The sequence below is a fragment of the Hemicordylus capensis genome, chromosome 1 (assembly GCF_027244095.1).
Source record: "Hemicordylus capensis ecotype Gifberg chromosome 1, rHemCap1.1.pri, whole genome shotgun sequence".
Lineage (NCBI taxonomy): Eukaryota > Metazoa > Chordata > Lepidosauria > Squamata > Cordylidae > Hemicordylus > Hemicordylus capensis.
The window spans coordinates 201195079-201214238 of NC_069657.1; the positions used below are offsets into that span (position 1 = coordinate 201195079).

The 19160-nt window shown below is 43.7% G+C and overlaps 1 long non-coding RNA gene across 2 annotated transcripts; it reads left to right on the forward strand.

The window, feature by feature from the left end:
* Positions 1–92: 92 nt before the first annotated feature.
* Positions 93–18681, forward strand: LOC128333110 (uncharacterized). 2 transcript variants are annotated; one of them, XR_008310852.1, is made up of 3 exons: positions 93–255; positions 2110–2246; positions 15851–18681. It is a non-coding gene; the product is annotated as an uncharacterized LOC128333110 (long non-coding RNA). The 2 variants fall into 2 exon arrangements; XR_008310851.1 differs by having other exon boundaries at positions 93–2246.
* The last annotated feature ends 479 nt before the right edge of the window (positions 18682–19160 follow it).

Below are 19160 nucleotides of genomic sequence, written 5' to 3' on the forward strand. Positions count from 1 at the left end.
GTGTGCTCTCCCCCCCCCCCACACACTCGGGGCGTCTCCAGTGGGCCCGATCCTCCCCAGAGGGCGGGAAAGGAGGCGGTTGCTCGGCTTGGCCACGCTCTGGGGCGGTGTGAGCCGGAACAGTCGCTGAGCCGGGCCCCCTAGGAGACGCCCCCCCCCCGGGAGCAGCCAGAAGCCGCGAAATGCCCTTTCACGTCTCCTGCGCTCTGGTAGATGGGGTTGGGCGAGCCTCGCGCGGGCCAGAAGCCGCAGTGGGTGAGCGCGCGGAGAGCCTGTCTTGGGGTAGCCAAGCCAACGTGATGAATTGTCCCCTTTGCTCAGCATCTTGCTTTGCATTTCGAAGGCTAACTGTTTGTGAACTACCGTATTCCCCTTAGGGGAAAGGGGAACTTAAGGAAATTCCCCTGGGTAGCTTAGTGGTAGGGCATATGCTTTGCGTGTCGATGGCCCCAGGTTCAATTGTTGGCATCTCTAGGTAGGGCTGCTGGGAAAGATTCTTGAGAAAACTTAGCAGGTCATGTGTAGTTAGGTAACTGGTTGAAGGGCAGGAAACAGGGTGATAATCAGGAATGGAGCCAGCCGAATGGTGGACTGTGTCCAGCTCTGCCCAGTGGCCCCTATAGTGACTCCCCCTGTGCATGATGTCACATGTACTGGGGCGTGGCCTGGATAGAGGTCTGTATAGCTCTTCCCCTGTCCATTTAAGGCAGCATTTGCTGCCTGACAGCATTTCTTTCTTTCTCCCTACCTCACTGGAGGGAGCAAGGGAAATAAAGGCTGCCAGGCAGCAAATGCTGCCTTAAATGGACAGGGGAGAGCTCACCCGGGGCTCTCTGGAGCCCGAGCCATGCCCCCCAGCGGGATTCAGCAGGCTTTACCATTGGCGGCCTTTAAACCTGTTCCTTCAGTGGTTGCGCCGCCAAATTGAGAGTTTTCTAAATGGAGGGAGGAAAGAAGTGGTGGGGCCCAGGGATCTCTGCTTGGACCAGTGCTTTCTAGCTTATTCATAAATTATCTAGATGCTGGTGTAAGCAGCAAAGTGGCTAAATTTGCAGATGGCACTAAACTATTTAGCGTAGTGAAATCCACAACAGATTGCTAAGAGCTCCAAAAGGATCTCTCCAAACTGGGGGAGTGGGCAACAGAATGGCAAATGAGATCCAATGTTAGCATGTGTATAGTGATGCATTTTGGGACAAAAAACCCAACTTCACATGTACACTGTTGGGGTCTCACCAGGAGAGGGATCTTGGGATTGCCCTCAATTTATGTGCCCATCTTCATCCACAACTTTTCACAACTCATTCTGCTGAAATGAGCTACTAGAAGCAGCCTTCAGGTTGTGGAGGTGAATGGTGTGAGGTGGCCCCGGGCTTATTTTGGGGTGTGCAGCACTAGTTCCTTATTTAAACATATACTGGATATTCCTGCATATTTCTATTGTAAACTATTTGAGATAGTGTTGTAAGAACAGCCCTGCTAGATCAGGCCCAAGACCTATCTAGTCCAGCATCCTGTTTCACACAGTGGCCCACCGGATGCCTCTGAGAAGCCCACAGGAAAGAGCTGAGGGCATGCCCTTTCTCTTGCTGCTGCTCCCCTGCAACTTGTATTGAGAAGCATCTTGTCTGAGGTTGGAAGTGGCCTATAGCCCTCAGAGTAGTTGCCACTGATAGACTTGTCGTCCTTTAATTTATCTAAACCCGCTACTTTGGTGGGCTAGCCGCTGTTGAGCGGTGGTTCTCACAACTGGGGGAAACAGAGCTGGGCTCCCTTAGCCCGGTTTCCTCTATTGTGTGAAAAGCCTCTAAGCGTGTAGGTGTGCTCATGTGTTTATGGTGTTGTAATACACAGTGTGATACCTCTATCATGTTATATCATGTTTAATCCCTGCACAGGGCATATAACCAAACTCCATGCAAGAAAGACAAATCCATCCAACTGGCATCAAGCCAGTTGCAAGCCTTTGGCTCAACTCCCTAGTCCATGTACCTTGTTGTAACTAAACCTAAACAAGTATAAATGACACAGTCACATATTGTTTCCTATTTTACCCTTGCGTCCATTTACCTCCCCTTTCTCCATTGTCTCCCTTACCCTTAACATCAGTTTTGGATTGTGAGCCCACTGGGACAGGGACCTGTCATCTCATGACTTGTAAAGCACCATGTACACGGAAGATACCATATAAATTAAGAAGAAGAATCCACACAATGGACTGAACCAGGACAGCCTATTTACCTATGGTATGTAAGTAAGCAGGGGACTATTTGGTCTCAATAATCTCTTGCCTGTCCATTCCCTAGTCAACAGCAATTACTTGATCAGCAAGAGCAATATAATCTGCATAATGGGAGTCTTGCTACAAAGCTGTAGCAAAAGATTCCTGCTTCTGGAAGGCATCACTTCTCAGTCCCATGTCATACGCCTCTAATTTAGTGTACACATGCTAAACCAACAGTACTAGAGGAAACAGCTATCTAGAGACATCCTTAATGTACACTTGCATTATTTGTATCCCTGTGCAAAGAGTCAACTTTGAATCATTTGTACTTCACCCCTGGCTCTGCATGGAGAGCAGCCACTTCCGCTTACCTCTGTGGGAAAAGTGCTTTATGAGGAAAGCACTGGGAAGTAGGGATGTGCACGGAACCATTGACTGCTGGTTCGAAGGTGGGGGGTGGGGATAACTGTAAGGACTAGGTAGGGTACTCTTACCACCCCGCATGTTTCCCCTGCCGGCTGCCCCAGGGCTTTGGAATAAGGTTCCTGCTGAAATAGGAGCATCTCCTTCGACCTCAAGACCCTCCTGTTTTAATAATTTTAATTTTATTAATGTTAAAAAACTTGTTTTAATAATTTTATTCTATTGTTTTAATTGTCATGTATTTTAATTTGTGACTTTTAAATATTTTAAATTTTGTACACCACCTAGAGATGTACATATCAGGTGATATAAATATATAAAATTAATTAATTTCCCCCATTAATTTAATTTCCCAATTTAATTAATTAATTAATTTCCCATCCCACCTCTTGCACCTTCCCACATGGTATCCAAGATGTCATTGGGACTTACTGCTGCTTCAGTTTCCTTTAGGGATCATGCACTGACCTCTGCATGGAAATAAGTGCAGGGAGCAGCTACCTCCACACAGAGCTGGGGTGAGGTGCAAATGATTCCGCTTCGGTGCTTCAAAGCCAGATCTTTGCAGAGCCTTCCTCAAATTCCTTCCTCCAACATCTATATACTTAGTTCTTCAAGACATGCCTTTTCACATGCATGGCGGAATTCACATGTGAGGCGGCACTCTCGTGAGAGTTCCACACACATGGGCAGACAGCAGTTTGGGCGGGCGGGGGAAAGCAGCAAGGTCAGACCTTACTGGGCCGGGCACAGAGGAGGCGGCCAGTGGGCAAAGCCCTGCTGGCATGAGGAGGTGGCTGGCCGGTGAGCAAAACCATGCCAGCCTGAGGAGGCGGCCGGCAGGTGCAGGTGGTGGCAGGCCAGCTGGAGGCGGCTGGCAGGCAGCTGGGTGGGTTGGCTGAGGATTTTTTGGTGGGGTGGAGAAGTGGCGGCTGGCAGGGAAGAGAAGCCTGGCTGCCGAGGGCAGGCAAACAGGGAGTGTGGGGGTGGGAAAGAACTGGGGCAGGGGGAGAATGAAATGGGGCTGAAGGGGAAGAATCAGGGAAAACTAGGGACGCAGATGCTCTGTGCCCGGTCAGCTAGTAGCTTTGTATTTGTCATACACATCACCCATGAAGATGCAGTCAATCAATTACATTCATAATTTATTACATTCATGCTGGATTCATAACAAGACCAAGGGCTCATCCAGCATGCTGTTTTCAGCTAGGCAGATATTGCCAGAGAGCATTATGCTTCTAAACATAAAGATATCGTATAGCAATCATGTATAATAGTCACTGAGAGACTTGTTCTCCATGACTTTGTCTAGAATAGAGACATCTTATTCATATCAGGAGAGCTGATCTTGCAATAGCAAGCATGACTTGTCCCCTTAGCTAAGCAGGATCCATCCTGGTTGCATATGAAAGGGAGGCTAGAAGCGTGAGCACTGTAAGATATTCCCCTGAGGGGATGGAGCCGCTCTGGGAAGAGCATCTAGGTTCCAAGTTCCCTCCCTAGTATCTCCAAGATAGGGCTGAGAGAGATTCCTGCCTGCAACCTTGGAGAAGCCGCTGCCAGTCTGTGAAGACAATACTGAGCTAGATGGACCTATGGTCTGACTCAGTATATGGCAGCTTCCTATGTTCCTTTATATGGGCCATACATATTCATTGGCCCCTCTTTGATTTTGATTTTTAAAAAATGCCCCTGGCTATAGAAGACAGTTGCAAGAGAGCATTACTGTTTAGCTGATGCTGGATTAGTCCCTAACCTCTGCACTTACACATTTTTAGCAGTAGTTTTGTTGGAAAATTGTAGCAATTTTGTGAGATAATATTCTTTGCTATGTATTCTTCTGAAATTCTGCTACCCAGTTGGGAACATGATATCACCATATTTTTAAAAAATCATGTATGAGAACATAATGAATTTCACTATAATTTAATCCTCTTCTCTGATTCCAAATCATAGTGCAATTATGTTCTCATAAATGATTTTTTGAGCAGTCCCCAGCATCCAGACATTCTAATCATGGTTCTGGCTTACAGAGAAGGAAAGTTTGAAATGCAAATACTGCAATCAGTTTACAAGTTTGGAATTCACTTTTGTTAATGTGGGTGGTGAAGTATGTAATAAATTAATTGCTAGCGTTAGAGAAAATGGGAGGGAACTTGTCTTTGTTATAGTTTCAAACCATTCTGCTGTGGCCTCCAGACTGCCTGCTAACCACAGCATACAAACATCTGGCTAAAATTGATTTTTCACGTGCTGTATGTTTCAATTATGCAATCTTTAGAATACTGGAATTTTCCAGCTTTCATTTGAAGGGAGGACATGCAAGGCTGCCATGCTGGAACCTATTTAAGGTACCCAGGCATTTTAATAATGCCTAGGTGCCTGGTGGGCACTTGGTTCATGCATAGTATGTGACACAAATTGGATTTAGGGAGCAAGGGGGAGTACAATGACAGGTGCTTAGCTGAGAGTGAGTTCCAGGGCAGTCTTGAGCAGAATGTCCAGGAAGCCCACATCCGGAAGCACCAGATTCAAAGCTGAGTTTGTGCGTGGCACATGCAACAAACCTGGTTTGTGGAGCAAGCGAGGAACATAAAAGCAGGCACTTACCTGGGAATCCTAGCAGTGACCTTTTGCCAGCAAAAGGTGGAACTCTGGGGCTTGGACCAGATACAGGGGTTACCGCAAAATAGTACAAAGGCACAGGGGGCTTCTGAATGGGGAGTTCCTGGGCAATGCAAAAGTGGGAGACTTCTGAATAGCAGCTTTTTGAGAGGCAAAAGGGAAGAGGTAACAAAGGCAGGGGAGGATTCTGAATAGGGGCTTCCTGGTGTTATGAGCTACAGAGGCAAAGTCACATCATACATAAACTGAACTGGTTCTTGGAGATGACGACCATGTAGGATCTGGGCACGCAAACAGAGAAAGAGGAAGACACACTCAGAAAGTTCAATGGGCTTTATTATAGAAAGTTGCTCATCAGGGTAAAATTCAAACAGGTCATCCAAATTAAACATGTTTCCAATTCAAGGTGTAGTGCAATGTGCCTAGCTAACCTATGTGTGAGCAATCAATAATTACAGCTGTCTAACAAATCCTAATAAAACATTTAGAGAGAAACTGAGAGAAAAAAGAAGGGAGGGCTTAGGAAAGGGATGGCAGTGATTTGTAGGGAGCAGGGAAGGGGAGCAGGCTGAGTTGTTCCTTGAATAGGCATCTCACTAGGTTCATGAAGAAGGCTTCAAAGGACTTGTTCGTTGCTGGGGCATGCAAGCGCAGGCTTCAAGCAGTCAAGCAGGCTGGCGGTAGATGCTCAGAGCAAGGCAGAGAGAGAGAGCATGGCTGAGTAGTCTTGACTTCTCACTGTGCAGCAGAGGTCACAGACAGTCCCTGTCCATGGAAAGGATTCCTGCTTTAGCCCCGCAGCTTGAACAGCGAACTCTGGGATTGCTCTTGAGCAAAGATCTGCTGGTTAGGCAAAGCTTGCTTATTTGCCATGTCCAGAGAGCTCTTTTTATAGCAGCTGGCTCCCATAGACCTGCACTAGGAGTTCTTTCAAGATAGCAATCTCAGTCCTGCATCTCCAAAGTGTCAGTCACTCTTATCATAAAACTTCCCTCTCATGACAAAATTGTTTGTTTGTTAGACTTTAGAGCAGCATCCTCTGCATACTGTCTTTTTGTTCCTCTGTTTGCAGGAAGCAATTTGTTCCTCTGTTTGTTCTCCAAACATCTGCATTTCTTAAGTTGTTGGTTTGTGTTTTGCCTCTTGCTCCAAAGAGTGTTAAAAAGTCAAAAGGAAGAGGCTAAGCTATATGTGTGAGACAGCAATTAAATTACTTCTTGTGTACATCTACCTAGTGTGTAATTATTAAAAAAAAAAGAATATTCAAAGTAACAGCAAAAGAGTACATGTTTGAGGCTAGTTAATCAATGCATTTGACTAAGACAAAACAATATAGGTGATTATCAGCATGGTAAGCATTCTGTCAGAGGAAGTAAAGAATTAGCATCCAGCTTGTCTCCTAGGAGTCAATCATTTCACTCAGAGTTGAGTGAGGCCTTGCGACAGTGTTTCTCTCAATGGAATTGCTGGCAAAGACACACAGGCCTCAGCCTGGCCCGCTGGGCTACAGGTTCTGGTCCAATATGAGTGGCCTGGGCCATAACTGGGTTGCAAAATACAGGCGTTATGTATGTTAATATTCTAAACAGAGGATGGTGGGAGTCAGATGGGCAAGGCAATAGTGCATAGTAGGGACACAGATGGGGTTCTGAACATGCCAATTTAATAGTGTCAAGGAGTTGCTCTGGTTGCTTCAGTGTAGGGTCTGGTTGGTCTGTTCAGATTCTCCTTTACCTTAGGATGTTTGTCATCTAGCTGTTTTCCTCCATTAGAAATGCAAGAGCCCTGGGTGCAGTATAAACCTTTCTCAGGCTGATAGCTTCAAGCTACAAATTTCTGCCTATCTGACAGTCTCACTTGTCTGAAACAGAAGATCAAATCCAAGATGGGGCAGGGGTGGTAACAGCAATCAGAAGACAGCTTCAGCACATACCAAAATACTGCACAGATTCAATTGGCATTCTCATATTGTCATTATGGTGGTTTGAATTAGCCTGGACCCAGAATGAGAAGATGCAAGCAGCCTTTTTGTTAAGCAGCTTAGAAAAACACTGGGCAGCTCCAGCACATTGTAGTTCTCCTTTCATATGGATAGTATTCATTTAAACCAAATGTGATTTTGTTTTGGCTTTACTTTATTCAAAGATGTGCTCTTACACCCTTGGTTATTTGTATGCCTCCTCTAAACACCCTGATTCTTTCTATATTCCTTTAATTTTTTTAGCATTTTCTTCCTTGAAGATCGGGCTGTAGTTCACCCTCATTTTTACTGTGTATCAAACACTATATATATGTGTGTGTGTGTTTACTGCTCATGTGTTTACTGTGACACAAGCAGTAAACATGCAGCTAAGAGCTAAAGCTGTGAGAATGTATGGAGAAATTCTAGAAATGGTATGAAGATTTCATCACAAAGCTTATGTTTTGGTTTGCTTTCTTTGCACTCCCCACACCATTAGGCTTTGACAGGGATCTGTTCTCGGGTGCCAAAATGAAGACATAGTAACATGAATGCCAGAGCAAACAGATCAGGGTTTGATGGGCCAGAGACAAGAGCCCTATTCAAACATTATATTGTGCACCCATACAAGTGTTTGGCATACAGAGGTATAGATCTGAACACAGGCACAGCTATTCACATGTTAAGGTCATTCACACAACCACGTAGCCCAGAGAGGGGAGAGCTGGGGTGGGGGTGGGGAGGCAGGATCACTCCTACTTTCCCCCACAGGACCGTGATGATCCTCTATCCATGCCGCTCACCTGCCCACATGATTGCCATTGTGGCGAGCGGTGCGGTCATCTGGAGGCTGGTAGAATGAAGCCCAGCCTCCAAAGATCCCACGATGCACCACTTAAGGAGCATGCTGCATTGGAGGATTTCGCTGCTGCCAGGTGCTCTTCCCCCCCGCTTACCCCTTTTATTTTAATTATATAATAGCATTGCATATAACATAGTCAAAAATACCAATGATATACAGTATGTGTATAACTGAAAAATAAAATTAAAAGGATCCCTTAAGCACAACTTGAACACAATAAAACACAACCTACCAAGAAAAAGGGAAAGGGGGATACACCTTCTAAGGATATCTCTCCCCTCCCCACAAGCCATAAGCTATTCATTACAATTCAACCAAATTGCTGAAATTCCTCTTCTTTACCCTTCCTTCGGAAAAATACCCCCTTCAAATGCTGACAAAGAACACATATCAGTTATCCAAAGTTGCAATTCAGGAGTAAATTTGTCCTTCCTGTGCTATATTATATTCCCTTTGGAGAGCCTCCAAGCACGAAGAATCCACAATTCTTGATGCAATGCTAGATTCCATTTGCTGGGAATGTACCCCAACAACACATGGATATCCCTGACAGGCAGTGATTGCTGCAGAGTCATGTGGTTTTCTTTGGTAAAATACAGGAGAGGTTTACCACTGCCTTCTCCCGCACAGTGTGAAATGATGCCTTTCATCACCTTCCTATATTGTTGTTGCCCGATTTAGGTGTTTCCGATATTCTGGGAAACATACCAGTGAGGATTCGAACCAGCAACCTCTTGATCACTAGGCAAGTCATTTCCATGCTTCGCCATTAGGTCTCTGCTACACACATGGACAAATGTGTTGGTACCCCTCCACGAAAAAAGAAGAACCCACAATTGTCTCTGAAATAACTTGAAACTGACAAACTTAATTGGCACCCATGATTGTTTATTTCGCATTTAACAAAAATCAGACTTTGCTTTTGAGTTTTGATGCAACAGGATATTTCAAATAATAACACCAATGAAAATGGCATGGACAAAAATGATGGGACCCTTAACCCAATATTTTATTGCACAATCTTTAGAGGCAAACAAGCATTTCTTGTAGCTCTCAATGAGACGTCTGCACCTGTCAACAGGTAGTTTGGCCCACTCTTCCTGAGCAAACTGCTCCAGCTGTGTCAGATTTGAAGGGTGCCTTCTCCAGACTGCATGTTTCAGTTCTTTTCTGAATAACTTTTGGCTTTCTTGCCAAAAAAGCTCCAGTTCTGTCTCATCTGTCCAAAGGACATTCTCCCAGAAGCATTGTGGCTTGTCAATATGCATTTTAGCAAATTCTAGTCTGGCTTTTTAATGACAAAACTGGAGCTTTTTGGCAAGTCACATCAGCTCTATGTCCACAGACAAAAAAAATGAAGCTTTCAAAGAAATGAACACCATACCTACTGTGAAACATGGAGGAGACTCGGTTATGTTTGGGGGCTGTTTTGCTGTGTCTGGCACGGGGTGCCTTGAGTCTGTGCAGGGAGCAATGAAATCTCAAGACTATCAAGACATTCTGGAGTGAAACGTACTGCCCAGTGTCAGAAAGCTCTGTCTCAGTCGCAGCTCATGGATCCTCCAACAGGATCATGACCCAAAACACACAGCTAAAAACACCCAAGAATGGCTAAGAACAAAACATTGGACTATTCTGAAGTGGCCTTCTATGAGCCCTGATTTGAATCCTATTCAACATCCATGGAAAGAACTGAAACATGCAGTCTGGAGAAGGCACCCTTCAAACCTGACACAGCTGGAGCAGTTTGCTCAGGAAGAGTGGTCCAAACTAACCATCGTCAGGTGCAGAAGGCTCATTGAGAGCTACAGGAAACGCTTGTTTGCAGTGATTGCCTCTAAAGTTTCCACAGAGGAAGTAATCTCTGTATTCTCTAATAAATCAAATTTATTTTGCAAGGGATTAGTAGACAGTACACTCACAGGAGCCCGGTACGGGTCCATCTTTGATTGCTTGGAGCATCTTGCATCCACCGAGGAAGGCGGAGAGAGACTAATTCTGCTTCTCTTTTTTCTACCCATGTTCGTGAGCCTAAAATTAGAAACTTAACTGGTCCAAGTAGCTACTGAAACACATCACCACAAAAGATAAAAACAAAAGTTAAAAGTTAAAAGACCTCTACAAGAAGAAAAGAGCAGGAGCTGAGCTCCTCCTTAGTAAACATGCAGATGTCTAGCCAATTACATTTGTCAGTTTCAACTTGTTTCAGAGACAATTGTGGGTTCTTCTTTTTTCATGGAGGGGTACCAACACATTTGTCCACATGTGTATGTGTAAGTGTACTCTCATACCAATTACACCTTCAGCATCTGGAAGTCTTGCCACCCAGCTCTATGAATGCTCAGGCTGCTGGCAGCACAAGTGTTCATACACCTGGGGTAGAAGGGCGCACTCACACCCTTCTTCCACACTATAAGCCCAGGTACAAAACCTGGGCTACCCCAGTGAAAAGTGCTGGGATCAGGACCAATCCCAGTGCTCTACACGAGCCTACCTATCTAGAGCACTGGGATTGGTCCTGATCCCTGTGCTAACCTACTTCACAGGGTTGTTGTGAGGAGAAACTTAAGTATGTGGTACACCTCTCTGGGCTCCTTGGAGGAAGAATGGGATATAAAATGTAAAATAAATAAATAGTGTGGTTTAAGGCAGGGACAGTAGTATACTTCCTACCTTTAACATGCATTTGAGCTACCTGTACAGGTTCACCGATTACAGTCATTCATATAAAAACATATATGTGTGTACAGACATCTGTACACTTGTACAAAATAATGTCTGAATAGGGCTTAGGAAGTAGGACGTGGTTGTGGGCAGAATTTCGGAAAAGACAGGCCCAGTGTTACACTAGTTTTGCCCCCCCCCCAATCAACGAAGTGCCTTTGTGGGCCCCTTAGCCACTGTGGGTGTAGCAATAAGAGGTAGGTGGTGCACTGGATGCAACAGTACGGCTACCAACTCCATTAAAGTAAGTCCCTGCAAGGATTTGAGGGAGGCTTACCTTGGTAGTAGTAGCAAACTGAAGTTTGCTCCTATACACATAGTTAATTACTCTTTCATTTCTTCCAAATCTCATTGCTTTGTAGATAGGCAATATAGCTGATGTACATTGAACTATTATCACCATCAGTATGTATTTATTTATTTATTTATTTATTTATCTATTTTTCGAATTTGTAGACTGCCCCAAACTTCCTTCTCTGGGTGGTTTACAACAATACAAAACATTAAAAATCAAAACCTTAAAATATTTTAAAACACAGGCCAGTTAAAAAGCTTGGGTGGAAAATAAGTCTTTAGAGACTTTTAAAAAGTTGTCAGAGATGGGGAGGCTCTTATTTTGTCAGGGAGAGCATACTAGAGTCTCAGGGCCGCGACAGAGAAGGCCTGTTCGTAATCACCAGAGGAGCTGGTGCCAAGGAACTGCAGACGAACCTTTGAGCTGTTGTTATGATACATGATCATAGCAACTTGTGTTGGGGGCGGTATATAAATGTGTTTAAAAAATCAATATAAAAACTAATAAGTTACTAGAAACAGTGCATCATTTGACTTTTTTTTTTTTAAATATTGTAGCTAAAGCTGAGTATCAGAGCAGTATTTTTTGGTGGGGGGTAAAGAGGAGAACCCCAAAATGCCTCTATATGAAATTTTATTCCTGAACCATCATGTTTCGACAAGGCCTTTATCAAGGATTCTTGTTCCAATGTAGATCCCCCCCCCCCAAGTAGTTACAAGGAGCAGCACAAGTCTTCTTTCAGCCTCTTCTAACTATTGGGGAATATAGGAGCAAGAGCCCTTGGTAAAGCCTTTGCTGAAACACATCAAGCCAGGAATAAAGTCCATTTCAAAGGCATTTGGGACTCTCCCTTTTTTCTTCCCTGTGTCTGGTGCCTTTCCCATCCTCGTTCAGTAAGTGTTTCGGGACGTATCTGCTAGCAGAGAAATACATTTAACCCCCTACTTGGTGTGCAGGGAAGCCAAAAGCTGCAGGTAGAGATTGGGCAAATATTTCCCAGGCACATGAGGGAAAGAAACATAAAGTAAAATTCCTTTATGTCCTTGTCCTTGTGTCTTGTAATGGTTTGACTGTTCTGTATCTATCCCTAGTTATACCAGAGCTATTTTGTTTTTGGTAACTGTCTCAGTCCCCATACCGTTTACCTCTTGGGGAGAAAATAAATTTGGGGGCATTTTGAGCAGGCAAATGTCTGGGAATGAAAAGATTAAACAACTCCATCCTCCCTGCTGCTAGTCATCGACTCCACTCGAAGCCACCCACTGCTGCTTTTTATGATAAAAGAAGGCCCCAGTAAAAATAATAATGAAACTACATGTTCCATGTAGTTCTGCCCAGATAGGGTTTGACTGAGTACAATAAACTCCAGTTTAATACGAACAAACAGTTCTGCACTAGATTACTGAATAGAAATTGCTGCTGGAGTACTGAGGTCGTAAAGCATGTTTGTGTTGATTTCTGCATGTATTTTTAAAGGGGTCCGCAACATTCTGTTGAAAACAGGCGGTGCTGTGCAAAAAATACAGGGGAAAGGGGCAGCAGTAAGCACGGAAATATTACACGAAAGGGCTGTCATTGCTGTTTCTGTCAGCTAAATACGGATACAGTTGTATATAACAGTGGTGGTACCAGGAAAGAAATGGGGGGAGGGGCAAAGTTAATTTCTGGGTGGGTGAACTGTGTCCCGTATGTATGTATACATGCATCTATATTCCGCTGTTCCTCCAAGGAGCCTAGAGCTGTGTTCATTTATTCTCACAGCAACCCTGTGAAGTAGGTTACACTAAGTCACTGGCCCAAAGTCATCCAATGAGTTTCATGGCCGAATGGGATTTGAACTTGGGTTTCCCCAAGTGAGATCTCTAAAATAGAAATGAGGGGTAGTGGAGGGCAAACTACTTGTCTGAGGGGGTGCTTCCCCCCACCCCGCCGTTACTTGCTTATGGCATACATGGGGCTTGGTATCCTGAACTGAGTTTCAAGAACATAGGCCAGTATATAGAGCAATTCCAGGTAGTCAGGTAGTGGGGATGGGGCGGGGGGAGAGATGTAGGTAATAATAGGTCTTTGGAAGAGTATTGGATTCGAGTGAGGGGAAAGAGACTGATACTGCATCAGACTGCATATTCCAAGACATGATCATGGCTCCCATTTAGTATGGTCTGTCTCTTAGGTGAAAATACGCTACTGCTGCATACGCTGGACACTTTAAAAATCAAAGAAATTAATCGGCAAAAAGCTCAACAGCAGTGTTAAGGCATCAATTTAAGAAAATGCAAACATGAAAAACAAGGAACTTGAATAAAAGGAACAGAGTATCTTGCAAGGACATGAGAGGACATGAGCCATGTGATATAGGGAAGTGTGAAAATAAGTTGGGCTGAGCTAATCTTCATGCCATTCAGATTTTGTGGTGGGAAAGAACATAAATAATAATTTAATCATTTACTTCCAGTGTGGTGTCCTTAATATATGGTTCACGGGACTTTCTCCTGTTCTGGTCACGTGAAAGAAGGATATGTTATTGCCATTGGATTTCTGCTGGATATTGTGCCACCTACTGGTGAACAATAAGAACAGTAACCCTGTCACCCTCACTTTCCATTCCTGATCATAGGTCTGGTCCCCTTCAGAGGAAAACTGTGCAGCAATTTTGGGTGTCTCTCCAGCTTTCTGTTCATTTTTGGAAGAGGCTCAGAGGGTTGCAGAGGAATCATGTTGGAGATTATTGTGACCAGGGAAAAGATTGGGGCAGGAGCAAGTATATGGTCCCAGCACAAACAATGCAATGAGTGTTGCTTTTGTGGGGTGGACAGCAGGCTGCCTAGCTTACTCTGTAGATCTGGGTTATTGCAAGGGATAAACAGCTGATAGTAAAGCAAAGCTGATGTTTGCTCTGTACCAGCCTAATTCAGACTAGAAGAGAAGATGTACATGAGGGATCCTTGGTTTCTAGGCATAAGGTGTGGGGGAGGCTTTCATTTAGGCAGCACCATTTTTCATGGTGAAGGCTATTTTTAGCCTATTTTCTAGTAGGCTTATGAGGACAACCAGCATTCGGGTTGTCCGTGAGCGTCTCCCCCCTCCACCATCAACTTCGCAGCACCTGGCCCAATATGAACCAAAAGGCGTACAGCTGTAGAGACACCTCAACGGCATAGTTTGTGATTATATAATCCAACCCCAATTCAAAATGGTGGGCACGTGAACATTTGAGGTGCAAGTGGGCTAACTTCTGGACAGTCTAACCGATTTAAATCAAATTAGGTACAGTTGTAATGAGTGATACACAGGGACACCTCAGTGGCATCGTTTGTAATGATGTCATCCACCCTGATTCAAGATGGCGAACATGTAAACTTTTGAGATGCAAGTGGGCTAACTTGTGAACCGGCTAATCGATCTGAACCAAATTTAGTCCAGTTGTAGGAATAGTAAAGGAAAGTAGGCAGATTCGTTCTTACCAGAACAACTTGTTTTACTTAAACTACTTCATAATTACACAGTGTTCCAGGGCATACGGTAATTCAAATGACTTTTGCAAAGAGACAGCTGTTTGGAGATCTGGCCAGGTATGACTTTATAGGAGGACAGTAGCTTCTTTAATTAAAAAATAAATAGATATCAGTGGAGCCCCCATTTGTTGCAATTTGTTCTGTGGTGCATTTTTTTCAGATCAATTAGAAAAAGTATGGATGTTTTCACAAGTTGTAAGTTTTACATAGAGTTATTTCACAAACTGATACCAATAAATGAGGATAAAGAACTGGTTTGTGTACTGAGCCCTGGGTAATAGAAACTATTTCAGTTAGTCCTCTATAAGTCTGAAAGGGCTTTGCATGTGTTCCTTTGTTCAACTTGCACATGCAAATCAAGATCAACAAGAAAATGAATATCCCATCTGGCACTACAGTGTACTAACGGAATAGTGTAATAAAGATGAAATTATTTAAATTAATATTCAAATCATACAGTCACCCTTGATTTAACTTTCAATTATACAGAGGTAATTGCATTAAGGAATTACTTCATTCACTGGTTGGAGAAAAAATAGCTTGAGATTTTTAATATCCCAGTGTCTGCAGGTAATATATGACCTGGTCTGCAGTTCTTAGCTGATTAGAATCCTAATTCTTCTTGCATTGGGTATATATGAGGATGTAACTGTGGATAATCTGAGCATGACCTTCTGAACGTACAGTCTACTACTGAATTTGCTGGAAATGTCTTGAAAATATCTTGCTGTGTCTACTGTAGTTATATATGCAAGAGTGGAGTTTTATGTATGCAAGGAAATGCATAGCAGACAGAGCAGCCATGAAGCTGAGTGTTGTATATGATATGGTGATATGGAACTGTACTTAAGGCTGTATTCATATGATCCAATTATTCCAAGCCTGTGAAACCTTCCTGCCCCGGTCCATGGCAAGTATTCTTTGTTAATTTCATTGCGGCTTATCCATATGATCATGCAGTACATTCCCCTCAACTATTTTCCCATAGTATAATATTCTCAAAAGCTGCCAATGCAGTAGTGTGGTATGCAGGTGTCATGATGCTGGCCAGAACAAGTGAAGTGGTGCGGTGTGTTTCATTAGCCAATGTATCACCTAAATGACCCTCTCTGACCTTGGCCTGGAGAAACATTGGGGAAAGGGAAGCAGGCTTCTTCAAATCTCTGGGTGGCTGATCTCAAAGGCTTCCAGTTTTTTATGTGCTTCTTTCTTTATGGTCCAGGTTTCACATCCATACAGGAGAAGAGACAACAGACAAGATACACTATTTCATCATTCTGATTCTGAGTTGCAAATCTCGTTTACTGTTGCAGAGGAAGATCTTCATTTGGTTAAATTTTGTTCTTGCTTGCCCTATGTGGCTTCAGATTTCTTTTGTTTGGTCATTATCATGATAAAGGTTTTCCCCCTAGATAACAGTAATTTCCTACTTGATCTAGGTTTTTGTTATTGCATTGTATTTTGAGTGGGATTCTCATTTTACTTATGCACATTAAGTATAAGAGGATGCTAATATCCCCAATACTAGATGCCTTGCTGGTATTGAGATACCCAGCTTACCTCCGCCACTTAACCTTGCACTCCTCAAACACTGTTTTCTCTTTGCAGGATAGGCTTCTCAAAGAAACTCCAGAAAACTCCTTCCTTTCTCCTTTTCTTTCTGTGAACTCAGCCCTTTACTTGGATAAACTCTCCTTCCTCCCACACCTCATTCTCCTGCTTCTCGTCCACCCTCAGCTTCCCCATTCTTTTGATCACCTGCTGTAACTTGACCATTTCCTGATCTTTCATAAACTCAGGATCCTTAAATGGGCCCCACCCAGATATGCCAGGCTTTGTAGTATGTCTGGAATATGTGCCCATGCTCCCCTTATAATGACACATAATGACTTCCCTGCACGCATCCATCCTATGACCTTGGCCCCACACCTCTGACATATTTTAACAGAGCACATGTAGTTGAAATTATCAAGAGAGCCACAGCTAAAGCAAATCCTTGGCCAATAATACCCCATTGGACCCCATCTAGAACATATTGGGCACATAGCTTTCTTGGCTTTGCTAATCTCTTGTCAATTCTGTGGCTCCCCAGAATTATCCTGTCCAGGCCCTATGCATGCCATATGCCCTTTCTGGTGGCTTGTGTGTACCCTCCTCACAACCAGAACTTAAATGTGTCAAACCCTTGCCCTTCAGAAACACAAAGATGTGAAATGGCTGGTGATAAAGCAAAAGAGGTTTAGATGTCTTTTCCCTCAGAAGCAGAAGGGTTTGCGATTGTCTTGAGGGAGTATACTTCAAGTTGAGAGGTTTCCTGCTCTTTTTGTTCAAATCCTCCCTCCCCCAACCCTTTTCACTGCATTTCATTAACTCTGCCCACCTGGTTGTCTGTTAAGTGCCCTCTGAATCCATGAACATTTCATTCCATTGAGTTACATTGGGGCACTTGGGCAGGGGGCAATCTGGCTTCCTTAGGTTTTTTCATTCTGATTTTTTTGAAACTGACATATCTGTGGGTTACTCCAAGTCTGCCAGTACCTCATTTTCACCTGCAGGTTCTCCAATTACGTGTCCATAAGGATCATAACATTTCCAGCTCTTTTGGAAATAGATAGAAGTTAATCGGAATGCTAGGAAAACAAAGTTTCAAGCACAGAAGTGCTCTTTTGGATGAAGAAACCTGGCGTGTCAGCACTAGATAAGATTAAAAGAACAAACCCAAAACCTGTGCTTCTCTTGCCAAGAGAAGATAGTTTGATAAGTGTCTGTAAGTGTCCACATGAAAGTGGAATGAGGAAGCAACCATGCGATGAACCAAATTGACATTCCTGGAAGGATATCTATGTGTTCTGTTTCCAGTATAGCTTCAACCATTTTCCAGTTTTAAATAAATACAACGAATAAAGGCAAGCAAGTTGAGACAAATAGATTAAAGACAGATCCATCAATGGCTGTTGGTCATTGTAGCTGAAGAACCCTCTCTGTTGAGGGGTAGCATACCAATGATTACCAGATGCTAGAAGATTGTTCATGAGCCTCCTAGATGTTGGAGATGGACATGGGCATAGCATCCATTGGATGAGGGGGTGCAAATGTCCTTGGGCCCAGAGGGTCAAGAGGCTTTGCCTCTACTCTATAACCTCTGCCTTGACTCTTCAGGTATTTCCTGTAGCAACTAGCGAGTCAGTTCTACTTCCTTTCTCCTTGGAGAGCAGATGGGAGCGGAGCGTCTCTCTTTTTCTCCCCTCCTATTCACTATGTAACTTATAGTTAGGATAGGTCTTTCCTGTCTCAAATGTAGTAAACCTAATAAATCCTATTTACTTTATACTGCACTACAATCTCCATGCTTGTTCTTGACTAACTGCAACAACAGTAGTGCTCTGCACTACTTCGTAACTGGAGTGGGCAGCTTCCTCTTGGTGATTTGCTAAACAATTTGCTAAACAAATTACAACACTAGAAGCATCTGGTTAAGTGCTGTTGAAGGCAGGATGTGGACTCTAGCCTGATTCAGCTTATGTTCCTGTCTTGTGAGGTATCTCTAACCACTGTATTGTGCAGACTTTCAAGGGGTTGCATTTACTGGCAACCTGATTTTTTTTTTCCCCATAAGGGAAGTGGAACCAACTTCAGGCTTGGCCCACCCCCGTTTTTTAACTAACAAACTTGGTTTGCTTGAAAAATGTAGTTTGAGTGCACAACTCTGTTTCCTGGAATGTTGGCTGTTTCCTAGGCAATGTTACTACAGAATCATTTCAAGTGAGTTTATGATGCCGGGATGGGTGGGATGGCACTGGGAAGAGAAAGTAAACTGAACCAATTCAGCTTGATCAAAAGAGTTTGGAATGCTACAACATTGAGAGGGAGAGAGCACAGGCATAACGATATTGAGCAATCCTCGGCATAAAATGAGAATTGCACTGGCAGTCCTGTGAACAAACTTTGGTGGTGTCTAACTATGCTGGGGAAGTTTTTTGTTTTTTTTTTTTTTGTTTGTTTTGAAGAAAGAAACTGTGTAATGAAAATGTATTAAAACTGCTTCTTAGCATACATTATTCTTCCTAACCAAATGGTTGTCTTTTATCATGACAATTCAAGTCCACTATGAGTTGTCAGAGTGCCTAATACCTGTATAACCATAGAGATGCATTTATTATCCATACACTGCTCAGCCTTTGGCTAACTGGCTTTATGAAAACATGCTGACTCAAGAGGATTTGTGCAGGGTCTATTCTGGAAGTTGTTCGCAGCATGCACCCTCACTCACTAATTCCCCACCTGACTAAACTAATAGGTAGGAGATATCAGCTATCCTGCAAAATACTACTGTCTGTCATTCACGGGGGTGGGGGCAGGTGGCCTGGTGGTGACATCACCACAGGGAAGCAGTGCTGCAGGGTGGTCAGCTAGAAGCTCCTCAATGAGTCCTCAGCTAGCAGGTAGGGTTGGCACCACCCAGCATCGGAGGGCATGGCCAGCTTGGGCTTGGGTGGCATCCCTGCCCAAACCAGTGCTGAGCACAGCTCTTA